The 13,103-nt window shown below is 40.3% G+C and overlaps 1 protein-coding gene and 1 pseudogene across 1 annotated transcript in view; one reads left to right on the plus strand and one right to left on the minus strand.

Annotated features, from left to right (window-relative positions):
• ME3 (malic enzyme 3) overlaps nt 1-13,103 on the plus strand; it is a 240,920-nt gene that overhangs the window by 226,277 nt on the left and 1,540 nt on the right. The gene's annotated exons all lie outside the window — the stretch shown is intronic.
• Nucleotides 1,991-2,843, minus strand: LOC136168942 (protein tyrosine phosphatase type IVA 1 pseudogene; annotated as a pseudogene).

The raw sequence follows: 13,103 nt of genomic DNA on the forward strand, positions 1-13,103 counted from the left end.
CCAGTAAGCCTCCAAGTGCAAACCTCTACCTGTTTCCTCAGAAACTTGACCTGCAATGTGAAACTGGCCAAACCTCTCAATTTTCCAGTCTGTTGCACCAGCCCCAATGTGACCACCAGAAGCCTCGCTGGGTTTCTTTTTCCTTCAGTAAAGACCCTGCTGCAGGAACCAAGCCTGATCCTTAGTCCACGTCCCAGCAAACATGTCCTAGTAAATGCCCCCAGCAAACAAAACGGCCACTCACCGCAGGAGAACTCCTTCCTGTTCGGAATTTCTGTTCACCTAGTCCATGCTGCTCTCACAGCTCTCATACATCTTTAAACGTTATTCTTGAAACTTATCTATATTTTTATGGATGTTGCAGAGAGGGTGTTGGGTTGCCATGACCTACTACATCCTGTCTAGAAGTGGAAGTTTCTAGACACAGATTTTCAAAATTCCAAATGTTACTTTTTTCTCTAACTTAATTGTACTCGGAAAACTTGTGTTATTCAAATGTTTTAGAATTTTGCTGAAATTATATATGATCTTATATGCAGTCAAATTTAATAAAATATTTCATGTACTTTTAGAAAAACATGGATGCTCACTGTTGAATGCAATGTTCTTATGTCCATGGGATCAAACTTATTGTTTTGTTCAAATCTATGTCTTTACTGATTTTTATCTACTCGACCTGTTTCTGAAAGAAAAATAATAAAATTTCCTATCACTCTGATAAACTTGTCTATTTTCCTTGTGGTTCTTTCCATGTTTGCTTTATAGATTTTTGAACTATGTTATCTGATACATAGAATTGAGAATTGTTATAACTTTCTGGTGAAGTGAACTTTTGAAACTTTAAGTAATGCTTTCATCTCTAGTCATGCCTTTGCTTCTACTTTTACTAAAAATGACACAGCTATACCATCTTGCTTAGTTTGTCTCACTCTCCTATAGTTCGTCATTTAGATGTTTTAAGCTCTTGTACTAGCTGATGAAAGGCGAATACTAACAAATTATTTCTCGCACTGAACTACATTGCCACACAGTATGAATCTATGGTTGAACTAACCTTAATACATATCACCATTTTATCAATTCCATAATAAAACAAAGTATCAAGTATCTAACTATTAAGTTACACAGTTCAAAATCATATAAAATGTTAGATGTCTGATCAGTTCAGTAGTAGAAACTCTCTTCTATTTTGGTTGAAAAGACAAGGAAAAAATACTACACTTAAAAATAAGTTAATAACTTCCAATAGGTGTGTTGAAGAACTACAAGACCTTCAAAATTTTATAATTAAGAAATGTTTTAGCTACAAAATATCTTTCCCTTTATAGTTTACTAAATAAAAGGAACTATTCTATACATCCTGCACAAGATTAAGGCAACATGGAATTTCCAGTAGAAATTTTCCACAGCCTCTTCCCATTCTGTCTTCAAGCCCTCCCCTTCAAAACTGCATCCCAAGTGTAAACAGATTGACTGTAAAGCTTTTTTTGTCTAAAAATATTACACACACACACGTGTTTCTGTATGATGTATATTTTACATGAAATTTCAGAGATGTGATTTTTTTTCAAACTGGAGCCTTTCATAACAGCACAAAATGAGATTTATAGAAAGACAATAATCACTAAGTCCTAGTAAGAATTCAACAGAATCAGTTGTTACACAAACCTGATGCACAGAGGTACACATGTGGGGTGGTAAACATAGGAGCAGACAATCAAAAGGTCTTACTTGCAATATTTGAGATGACTAGAAGAATAAACCTCATATGGTTTACAGTGCTGTTCCTAATTCCTAGGGTTTTAAATCTATATGATACTAAAAATATACCAGTATTGTGCTGAGTATTTTGGTACCTAATCTCTCAGTTTCTTATACATTATTTCTGGCATGGGAATAGTAGTAAGTTAAAGAGGCTGCAATTTTGCCACGCTTGTGGCTGTTCAGTATTCCTACGGGAAGCTTCATTAGACTTGTCATTCATTAAGCCTATGTTAATACATATGATAAATTAAGTCCTGTCTCAAGTTCCATGTCCAAGACAACAGCATGAGGCAGGCAAGTTTTATTGAATGCAACAGTTGTTTCTATGGCCACTGGAGTCTTTGAAGCGCAGCCGCATTTTAGAATGATATTTCTCCAAATATAAAAGTTGCTTGCTGTTAAAAGCTCCACGCCGCTTTTGTCTTATAAACTGGACCGCCTCTTCATTTTTCATTCCACCTTCCATTAATGCCAGAGCGACAAGCACTGGAGTTCTCCCAAGACCTGCAACACAGTGAACTGCAATGCAACAACCAGGTTCTTCCCGAAATTTAATGTTTAAAAGACTTAACCAGTCATCCACGATCTGGTTAGAGGGTGATGAACCATCATCAAAGGGCCAATCCAAAACCTGGATGCCTTCTTTCTCCACCAGAGCAGTGTCATAAGTTGCTTCACACACTCTTACTATTGTCGTAACTCCGTACTTCTTAAGGTCCTCTATGAATTTGCTTAAGGTTGCACTGGTTGGATTGTGTGTAATAAGAAATCTCATGTTCCTGTATGTGACTTCCACAGGAGCTGGGCGGGTCAGTGGAGCCATGTTAATGTAGTTAAAAAAAAAAAAAAAAAAAAAACGATACGGTTACAAAAAAAAAAAAAATTAAATTTCTGAACGCAGGAATGATGTAAAGAAACTGAAGTCTACTCCAATATGCCCCACTCGAAATTCTCAACGCTTTAGATACGAAATTGGGAGTAACAAGGAAATGAAATGAACCTGCTAACACGAAGCCATCCTTCAGTTCAATAAGACTGAGTCAATGGAAAAGAAGAGCACCGAGGTTTACCCCATCGGGGTCGGAATTCTTGTAAAAGGCTCCGATGGTTTCAAGAACACACGTCTGTGTCCAGGGTGACGCTCCTATGGGGGCTTCTTAGTGGAGCAGTGATGAATTTCTACAGTTCACTTCTCCTCATGAAGGCCGTGCTGTGCCTGGCAGTAGTCTCCGGGGACCTTCAGAAACTCCATAAATGCGTGACCAACACCACCGCAGGAAGGACTTAGTTTACTCATTAAAGACTGTGGCCTAACCATACAGCCGGTCCCGCAGCACAGGCGGCGGTGGCGTCGGCTGAAGAGGAGGGAGCTATGGCTGTCGTCGCGGAGAGAACTGCGGCGCAACTCCCAGACGCACGGAGCGTTCGCGTCAAGAGAGCCAATCGGCGCTCCCCGAGGAGCGCCTCCGTCACAAACCCTTTCTTTTATAGTCGGCGTGACGTGCCCTCTTCCTCACCAATCGCGGAAGGGCGGGCCGAGAAATAGAGCGCTACGGTGTGGGGCCCGCCCCCGGCAACGTCACCACGGCCGCCGTGGGGAGCGAGCCGGTCGGTTTAGGGAGACGGGCTGGACGTTAAGCCTCCTCGCTTCCCCGCCTCCAACCGGGGAGGAAAGGGGCTGAGGAGGGACTTGGGGACGGGAATGGGGGGACGGGAATGGACCGGGTCAAAACTTGAGAGAGGCTGAATGGGAAAGGGAAGGTAGTGGCAGAACCCGTCCATTGACTCTGCTGTATCTTCCTCCGTCGGCATCAAGGTTTAGCCGTGACATATTGCTAGGTTTTTTTTCGATTCGATCTGACAAACTTTGTCTTTAAAGAACTTAAGTCTGTTTACATTATTTTTATACATTATTTTGTTTTACGTTACAGTGTTGTTATTGCTGTCTCTGCACCTGTTTTTCTCATATTTTTGTGCTAATAGACATATTTCTGTATATTTTATTTTTTGATTTTTTTTGGAGTAAGATTTTTTTCCTCCCCTAAGTTCATATTTTATTTCCACTGATTTGAAAATGTGTAATTGTGGTTTAAAGTTCTTAGCAGTTACTACTCTTGAGTCATACAGACATACTCTGTCAGTCTTGTCCGAATCTCTGTCACCCGACTGTAGCCCACCAGCCTCCTCTGTCCGTGATATTTCCCAGGCAAGAATACTGGATTGGGCTGCCATTTTCTACTCCAGCGACTCTTCCAGGGATGAAAGCGATGGAACCAGCCTCTCTTGTGTCTCCTGCATTGGCAGGCGGATTCTTTACCATTGCACCACCTGGGAAGCCCAGCATTTATTACTGAGCCCAGCTCAACATATTTTAATTATTAATGCCGTCAAGCGTTTTTTAAACCCCACATATTACATCGTTTATAAAAATCAGGGTTTGTTTTAATTTGCCCAATATGTCAGCAGTTTATTCGCTCACTATTTCTTGCATCTCAACTCTTCTAAGAGTATTCTTCCTTATCTAACAGCATTTGGGGGCAGTTCCATTAGTTCCTATTGTATGATCGACTTTGGTAAATATTTTATATAATCTTAAAAATATGCATTTTCTATTGTTGAAAAATATATTGTTGGTAGACATCTTTGTGTTTTTAATAAACTTTTTTTCTATAATTCTTTTACTTTGCTTTCATTTCTGATAGTTTCACTGGGTACACAATTCTACATTGACATTTTCTCAGACCTTTGAAGATATTGCTTGTTTTCAGTTTAACTTTCTAATAGTTTTAGAATTTTCTAAAATGTCTAGACTTTTCTTTACTGGCCTATACTGGACCCATTTCTTCTCTCCTCTTCATTCTTTGCGCTTTCTTCCATCCTTCATTTCTTCTTTAATAACTGAGTCCACTACATGGAGGGGATGTTAACAGTGGGGAAAACTGAGTGAGGAGTGTACAAGGAATTCTCTAAAACTGTTTTAATTTTTTTAAATTATTTAAAACTACAAAAAACACAGAAGCCAGCTTAAAGATCTCCCACTGATCACGATTTTTATATCAATAATAGTGCTGAATTATTAATCATTGAATAAAATTTAAAAAACCGTAAGTCTATATGGATATAAATGGGGAGAGGAAAACACTTTGCCATAGAGTAGAATGCCAACTAATAAATGTAGCAGCAATAGTGAAATTAGAAAAATCTGTATTTAGCAACTATCATCACAATTATGCATTTAGCAAAGAGACATCAATACGTGCCAAACCTAGTGAGTGAAATTTGATGAGGAATGGATATTTATTTACTTTCAAAATTACCTACCATAAAGTATCAATTAGTTACAAAAGAAAACAACTTGATAGTGGTAAACCCAGCAGGTATCACTTACTCAAATGATCAGAGTTAACATGAGCAGTAATGAGAAAGACTGAGTGGGTACCACCTGATAGAATGGCATGCAAGGAACATAGCAGCACTTCTGTGATATTCCTGAGAAACAAAATTTTCTTGAATTTTGAATTTTATCAAATTACTTGATAAAATACCTTACTTGAATTTTATCATGAAGAAAAATCATACATCCAGGTGGAAGGACTGAGATCTTCAAAAGTGTCAGCCATGAAAGTCAAGTAAAGGCTGAGGACTGTTCAGGTAGGAGATTAGGAAAATAACATCAACTAAATATGTCAACATGATCACAAATTGCACTCTTTCGCTTAAAAAGACATTACTACCTGCCAATGCTGGGGACATGGGTTCAATCCCTGGTTCAGGAAGATCCCACATGCCTCGGGGCAACTAAGCCTGTGAGCCACAACTACTGAGCCTGCATGTCACACTTCCTAAAGCCCATATCCTAGATCCCATGCTCCACAACAAGTGATGCCACCTGCCACCACAATAAGAAGCCTGCATACAGCAATGAGGAGTACCCTTGCACAGCAACAAAGACCCAGCACAGCCAAAAGTAAAATAATTTATATGCAGAGTACATCATGAGAAATGCTGGGCTGGATGAAGCACAAGCTGGAATCAAGATTGCTGGGAGAAATATCAATAACCTCAGATATGCAGACGACACCACCCTTAGGGCAGAAAGTGAAGAGGGACTAAAAAGCCTCTTGATGAAAGTGAAACAGGAGAGTGAAAAAGTTGACTTAAAGCTCAACATTCAGAAAACTAAGATGGCATCTGGTCCCATCACTTCATGGGAAATAGATGGGGAGACAGTGGAAACAGTGTCAGACTTTATTTTTGGGGGGCTCCAAAATCACTGCAGATGGTGATTACAGCCATGAAATTAAAAGACACTTATTCCTTGGAAGGAAAGCTATGACCAACCTAGATAGCATATTTAAAAGCAGAAACATTACTTTGCCAACAAAGGTCCGTCTAGGTCAAGGCTATGGTTTTTCCAGTAGTCATGTATGGATGTGAGAGTTGGATGGTGAAGAAAGCTGAGCGCCAAAGAATTGATGCTTTTAAACTGTGGTGTTGGAGAAGACTCTTGAGAGTCCCTTGGACTGCAAGAAGATCCAACCAGTCCATCCTAAAGGAGATCAGTCCTGGGAGTTCATTGGAAGGACTGATGCTGAAGCTGAAACTCCAGTACTTTGGCCACCTCATGCGAAGAGTTGACTCATTGGAAAAGACCCTGATGCTGGGAGGGATTGGGGGCAGGAGGAGAAGGGGACGACAGAGGATGAGATGGTTGGATGGCATCACCAACTCGATGGACATGGGTTTGAGTAAACTCTGGGAGTTGGTGGTAGACAGGGAGGCCTGGCGTGCTGCCGTTCATGGGGTCGCAAAGAGTCAGACACCACTGAGCAACTGAACTGAACTGGAACAACTGGCAAAATTTTAATTGAGTTGTTGGATTATATAGTAATAATAGATGTTGATTTTCTGATTTTTGTGGCTATTGCGGTTTTATGGGAGACTATCCTTATTTTTAAGGCATTATGCTCTAAAGTAGAAGTGATAAGGGATATGTCATCAACTTACCCTTATTTAGTTTCTGGGGGTGGGGGGCGGATATTTTTACCATTCTTGGATCCTTGTAAGCTTGCAATTATTTGAAAAATTTAAAATGTATCTCTAGCATTAATTTAAAAGGTCCAAGTCATAGGTAACCCACCATCTGATGCTTGCTTTTCTGAATTCTTGCTCCCACTTTGTGTCTGCCTCTAGAGATGTTTTTTGCAGCTTTATATTTTTTAAAGATTTTTAAAATATTGGGGGAGGGTGGAATCAATTGGGAGATTAGGATTGACATACACACTACCATATGTAAAATAGCTAGTGGAAACCTGTGGTATAGCACAGGAGTTCAACTCTGTGCTCTGTGATGACCTAGAGGGGTGGGGTGGGGGAAGGAGGGATATATGTATAAATACAGCTGATTCACTTTGCTATACAAAAGAAATTAACACATTGTACAGCAATTATATTCCAAAAATTAAAATATCATAGCTGGCATTGTTAGGTATTTCATAGCTTCTTCCGGCCATAATTTTAGGATATGGCAGACTGGCAGTTGTCCAATAGGATGTATTTCCCCCATATTTAGTACTAGCATTCCCTGAGTATTTCACTACACACATGCCCACCAAGCTGGGGACTTCATTGCGGCATGGTGCAGCCATCTGATTAAATTTTGGCCAATGGGACATGGACAGAAATAACGGTACCACTTCCAGGTTATACTCCTTAAAAAAAAAATGCACACGGCTACCCTGCCCTTTTCTTCTGACTTGCTAGTTAGGAGATGATATCAGGAACAGTTGCCTTGACCCAGTGGTGGAAACCACAGGAGAATCTGGTAGAACCACCTTACCATCTTGGACTATGTACTCCTAGACTGTTTCTTGAAAAAATGGTTAAGCTTCTTATTGTGGTGGTTGCTGCTGCTGCTGCTAGTATTTAATCTTTGTTAAGGTGCTATCCTAACGAATAAAATTTAAATGAAAGGACTGACGTACCACCTGATTTGGGGGAAAGGTGAAAGGAAGAAGAATAGAGACTCAAAACCAAAATGAAACACTTCTGGTGCTGGCCAAGATGGAGTAAGCACACCACAGCGTTTCTCTTCAACTGATTGTAACTGAACAGAATACAGAAAGCAAGTAGGACTCTGAAAAGCAAACAACAGCAGGGGGATTATGTAAGCAAGTCAAAACCCAAAGAATGATTAGCATAGTGATGAACTTATTGGTGACTTTATTCCTCTTCTGGTTTGCCCTGAGGACAATCTAAGATCCGGGATGACACACAGAGCATAAACTCAAGAGAAATCCCCTCTTCTGGCCAGAGAACCAGGAAAAGGGTCCCCTGTGAACTAGAGAGTAAGGGGAAAACCCTTCTTGTCCTCCCCCTCCCTGGCGTGCTACAAGTCGGGAGCTGCAGCCATTAACTGCAGTGACAGCGGTGATGGCGGTGGCATGCCAAGGACCTGAGACGCTGAGACAGCCTGTCTCCCTGGCCGGGGGAAGCAGGAGAAGGCACCCAATCAGAAGAGTGTGGGACGAATCCCTATTGTTTGCTTCTGTCTTGTCACTTACTGCTCCTCTTCTGGTTTGCCCTGGTTTGCTGAAGCTCCAAGAAAAACTCTGGCTTTATAGACAGAGAACTAGAAATAAGAGACTGGAGAACGTTAAAGAAATTCCAGAAAGGAGAAAGCTGGAGAAAGAAATCCCTTAATTCTGTGTGTGAATCGACACAAGGTTTACTCCCAAGCAACACGTGAAAAACAGACCCAAAGAAAAACAGACTTTGAGAATTACAGAAGAGCCAGGCAGAGCCCTTGCAGTTAGGTCTGACGGAGCAAGCTTTTGGAAGAGAAGAGACCAACCCTTCTACCCACAGATGAGATAAAACTTGCACTCTGAACATCAAGATTTTGCTTGCTCAAAAAAAAAAAGTCAACATCCTACAATGGATCTTAACAAGGTGGAAGAAATAGTTACCTGAGGTGTTTTTCTTTTTTCCATTTATTTTTATTAGTTGGAGGCTAATTACTTTACAATATTGTTGTGGTTTTTGCCATACATTGACATGAGTCAGCCAAGGATTTACATGTATTCCCCATCCCGATCCCCCCCTCTCACCTCCCTCTCTACCCGATCCCTCTGGGTCTTCCCAGTGCACCAGCCCCGAGCACTTGTCTCATGCATCCAACCTGGGCTGGTGATCTGTTTCACCACAGATAATATACATGTTTCGATGCTGTTCTCTCGAAATATCCCACCCTGGCCTTCTCCTACAGAGTCCAAAAGTCTGTTCTGTACATCTGTGTCTCTTTTTCTGTTTTGCATATAGGGTTATCATTACCATCTTTCTAAACTCCATATATATGCGTTAGTATACTGTATTGGTCTTTATCTTTCTGGCTTACTTCACTCTGTATAATGGGCTCCAGTTTCATCCATCTCATTAGAACTGATTCAAATGAATTCTTTTTAATGGCTGAGTAATATTCCATGGTGTATATGTACCACAGCTTCCTTATCCATTCATCTGCTGATGGGCATCTAGGTTGCTTCCATGTCCTGACAATTACAAACAGTGCTGCGATGAACATTGAGGTGCATGTATCTCTTTCAGATCTGGTTTCCTCAGTGTGTATGCCCAGAAGTGGTATTGCTGGGTCATATGGCAGTTCTATTTCCAGTTTGACAGAAATATAGATCAATGGAACAGAATAGAAAGCCCAGAGATAAATCCACGAACCTATGGACACCTTATCTTTGACAAAGGAGGCAAGGATATACAATGGAAAAAAGACAACGTCTTTAACAAGTGGTGCTGGGAAAACTGGTCAACCACTTGCAAAACAATGAAACTAGAACACCTTCTAACACCATACACAAAAATAAACTCAAATGGATTAAAGATCTAAATGTAAGACCAGAAACTATAAAACTCCTAGAGGAGAACATAGGCAAAACACTCTCCGACATAAATCACAGCAGGATCCTCTATGACCCACCTCCCAGAATATTGGAAATAAAAGCAAAAATAAACAAATGGGACATAATGAAACTTAAAAGCTTTTGCACAACAAAGGAAACTATAAGCAAGGTGAAAAGACAGCCCTCAGATTGGGAGAAAATAATAGCAAACGAAGCAACAGACAAAGGATTAATCTCAAAAATATACAAGCAACTCCTGAAGCTCAATTCCAGAAAAATAAATGACCCAATCAAAAAATGGGCCAAAGAACTAAACAGACATTTCTCCAAAGAAGACATACAGATGGCTAACAAACACATGAAAAGATGCTCAACATCACTCATTATCAGAGAAATGCAAATCAAAACCACAATGAGGTACCATTACACGCCAGTCAGGATGACTGCTATCCAAAAGTCTATAAGCAATAAATGCTGGAGAGGCTGTGGAGAAAAGGGAACCCTTTTACACTGCTAGTGGAAATGCAAACTAGTACAGCCACTATGGAGAACAGTGTGGAGAGTTCTTAAAAAACTGTTACCTGAGTTTCTTAAAGTTCCTCAGGAGAAGGCAGTGTGGTTACCAGACAGGACCTAAACATTCCTCAGTCTCCTGGTTGAATACCAGTATAATACAATCTCGACCACTAATGAATTCCAGCCAGCGGTAAAGCATCTGCCTACAATGCAGGAGACCCAGGTTCGATCCCTGGGTTGGGAAGATCCCCTGGAGAAAGAAATGGCAACCCACTCCAGTACTCTTGCCTAGAAAATTCCATGGACTGAGGAGCCTGGTAGGCTACAGTCCATGGGGTCGCAAAGAGTTGGACACGACTGAGCAACTTCACTTTCTTACGGAGTACTATGAGAGGGAAGAATTCAATTAAAACTATGTTTATCAAACTGAAAATTATGTATTTACACTAGCAGACTGTCAAATCAGCTCTGTTCAATCTAATCAGAAATGTTTAATGAAATAAAATAGAAATCATCAGAATCCATTGCAGATGGGTGGGGTAAGTATAGCCCGATAAAACTTTTGTCTCATTATGTGTGTGCACAAGTTCTGTGTCTCAATATGAAATGTGTTTCTTTTACTGAATCTTACTCAAAACATTTTGAAAACTACTGGAGTATGTGTTTTCTAACAGTCATTCCAATTTCATCACACTGTTTTTACATAGGGTCAAAGCGGAAGGCAAAAATGGGCATAGTTCCCTAGAACTGACAGGGCATTTTCAAAAGCAAAGTCCTTCACTTTGCTCACTTTTGATAGTTTGAGCTTGTAATAACACTGAAGGAAAGCTGTTTAGAGTAAGAGTTCTTAACCTGTGGTCCAGGTGTTCTAGGATACCCCTAATCACATGCAACATGTTGCATATGAAAATATGCATATTTTTAGGAAAGAGTCCAAACTTTCCATCACACTCTCAAAAGATTCCCCACTGTCCAAAACATTAAAAACCACTGAAATTGGAACTCCTTTGATACATTAAGCTGGTCGGGCAGTACCATAGTTCCAGAAATGACAGAACTTGAAGATAGTAATTCAAATTGATATAGAAAAGACATTCTGTTTGAGTCTGGCCTAACAGCAGGATTGAACTAAAACAGTATTAGCAGTTAAGATCAGTGAACGAGGGACCAAATTAGGAAAACTTGCCCCCCCCCCCCCGAAAAAAAGACTGCATTCTTTTGTTGTATGAAATCAGCTGTTTAATTCAGGACTATAATAAAATTTGATTCTTAGAGACACAGATACAGAGAATGGACTTGTGGACACAGTAAGGGAAGGAGAGGGAAGGAAGACTTGAGAGAGTAATATTGAAATACATACACTACCTTGTGTAAAACTGCTAGTGGGAAGCTGCTGTATAACATTAGGGAGCCCAGCCTAATGCTCTGTGATGACCTCGACTGTGACATGGAGGAGGGAGGCCCGAGAGGGGGGGGATATAGTATACTTGTGGCTGTATACTATGTATATATGTATAATATACTTATGGCTGATTCATGTTGTTGTGTGGCAGAAACCAATACAACCTTGTAAAGCAATTATCCTCCAAATAAAATTTTTTTAAAGTCATGAACATCAAAAAAATTTGATTCTTAAAATGACTGAGTGATTTTTAAAAATTAGCTTTTATAACCTAGCTCACGTAACCACTTCTCTATCTTGGTCTCAACAGACAGGAGCACAGGGCCTTGACATCTGTTGCCATGACTCCTTGTCAATCTTTACCTAGCTATTTCCTATTTCTCCTTAAAAACTCAGCTCAGGCCTTATCTCTCTCAAAAGCTTTCCCTGTCAAGCTAACCTGACTCAAGGGCTCTACCTTGCTTTTCCAAAACAAGCAATGCACAGCACTATTAGGTATCTGCTTTGTTACAGGGAGATTTTCCAAGTCACATCTCTGCACCACACCGTGAGTGCTCCCAAGGCATGCAAGGACTGAAGAGGTCTTAATCTCCAGATCACTAGCTTGGTGCTTGACACAGACTGAGAATCAGTACTGCTACCCAGGGTAACACATTATAAGTTCAGGGATTTCCCTGGTGGTCCAGTGGCTAAGACACACATTCCCAATGCAGGGAGTCCAGGTTCAGTCCCTGGCCAGGGAACTAGATCCCACAGTTCACAACTAGAAGATCCTGTATACTGCAACTAAGACCCGATGCAGTCAAAATAAATAAATACTTAAAAAAAATAAATTATAAGTTCAGTTCCTACAGTAAAAATATCTATGAATTTAAATCTTTTCACCTAAACATATCAAAATTGCCTAAAGTCTTTTTGTCTTTAACAAGGAGATATGTGTATATAGATATAGATATAGATATATTCATACAACACTATTATAGGAATTTATTATTTATTCGAGAAGTACTCCAAGGGTGTGGCAGGGATGGGTTTTTCAAGCAAATCAAGCAGTCCTGGGGACAGGCTATTATTTCAAATATTGGGGATAATGGAACCCCCATGGAGGGGTCTTCTGGGGAAATGGAATAAGAGGTTAATACAGGATGTGGGAGGAGAGAGCTTCAAACAGTTCCAATCACCAGAAAGCATACTTGTTTTGATAGAAAAAGATAACATCAGCAACAAAATTTGCCCAATATCAATTTAAGTAAATACTTTCCCCTTAATTATTCAAGGCTCAAAACGTTCCTATTTTGTATTTGGAGTAGGACAAACAATGTTCTAGATTGTTGTTGTTTAGTCACTTAGTTATGTCTGACTCTTTGTGACCCCATGGACTGTATCCCGCCAGGCTCTTCTGTCCATGGGATTTCTCAGGCAAGAACACTGGAGTGGGTTGCCATTTCCTCCTCCAGGGGACCTTCCTGACCCAGGGATCAAACCCATGTCTCCTGCGTTGGCAGGCG

This window comes from Muntiacus reevesi, chromosome 5 (assembly GCF_963930625.1).
Source record: "Muntiacus reevesi chromosome 5, mMunRee1.1, whole genome shotgun sequence".
Taxonomy (NCBI): Eukaryota; Metazoa; Chordata; class Mammalia; order Artiodactyla; family Cervidae; genus Muntiacus; species Muntiacus reevesi.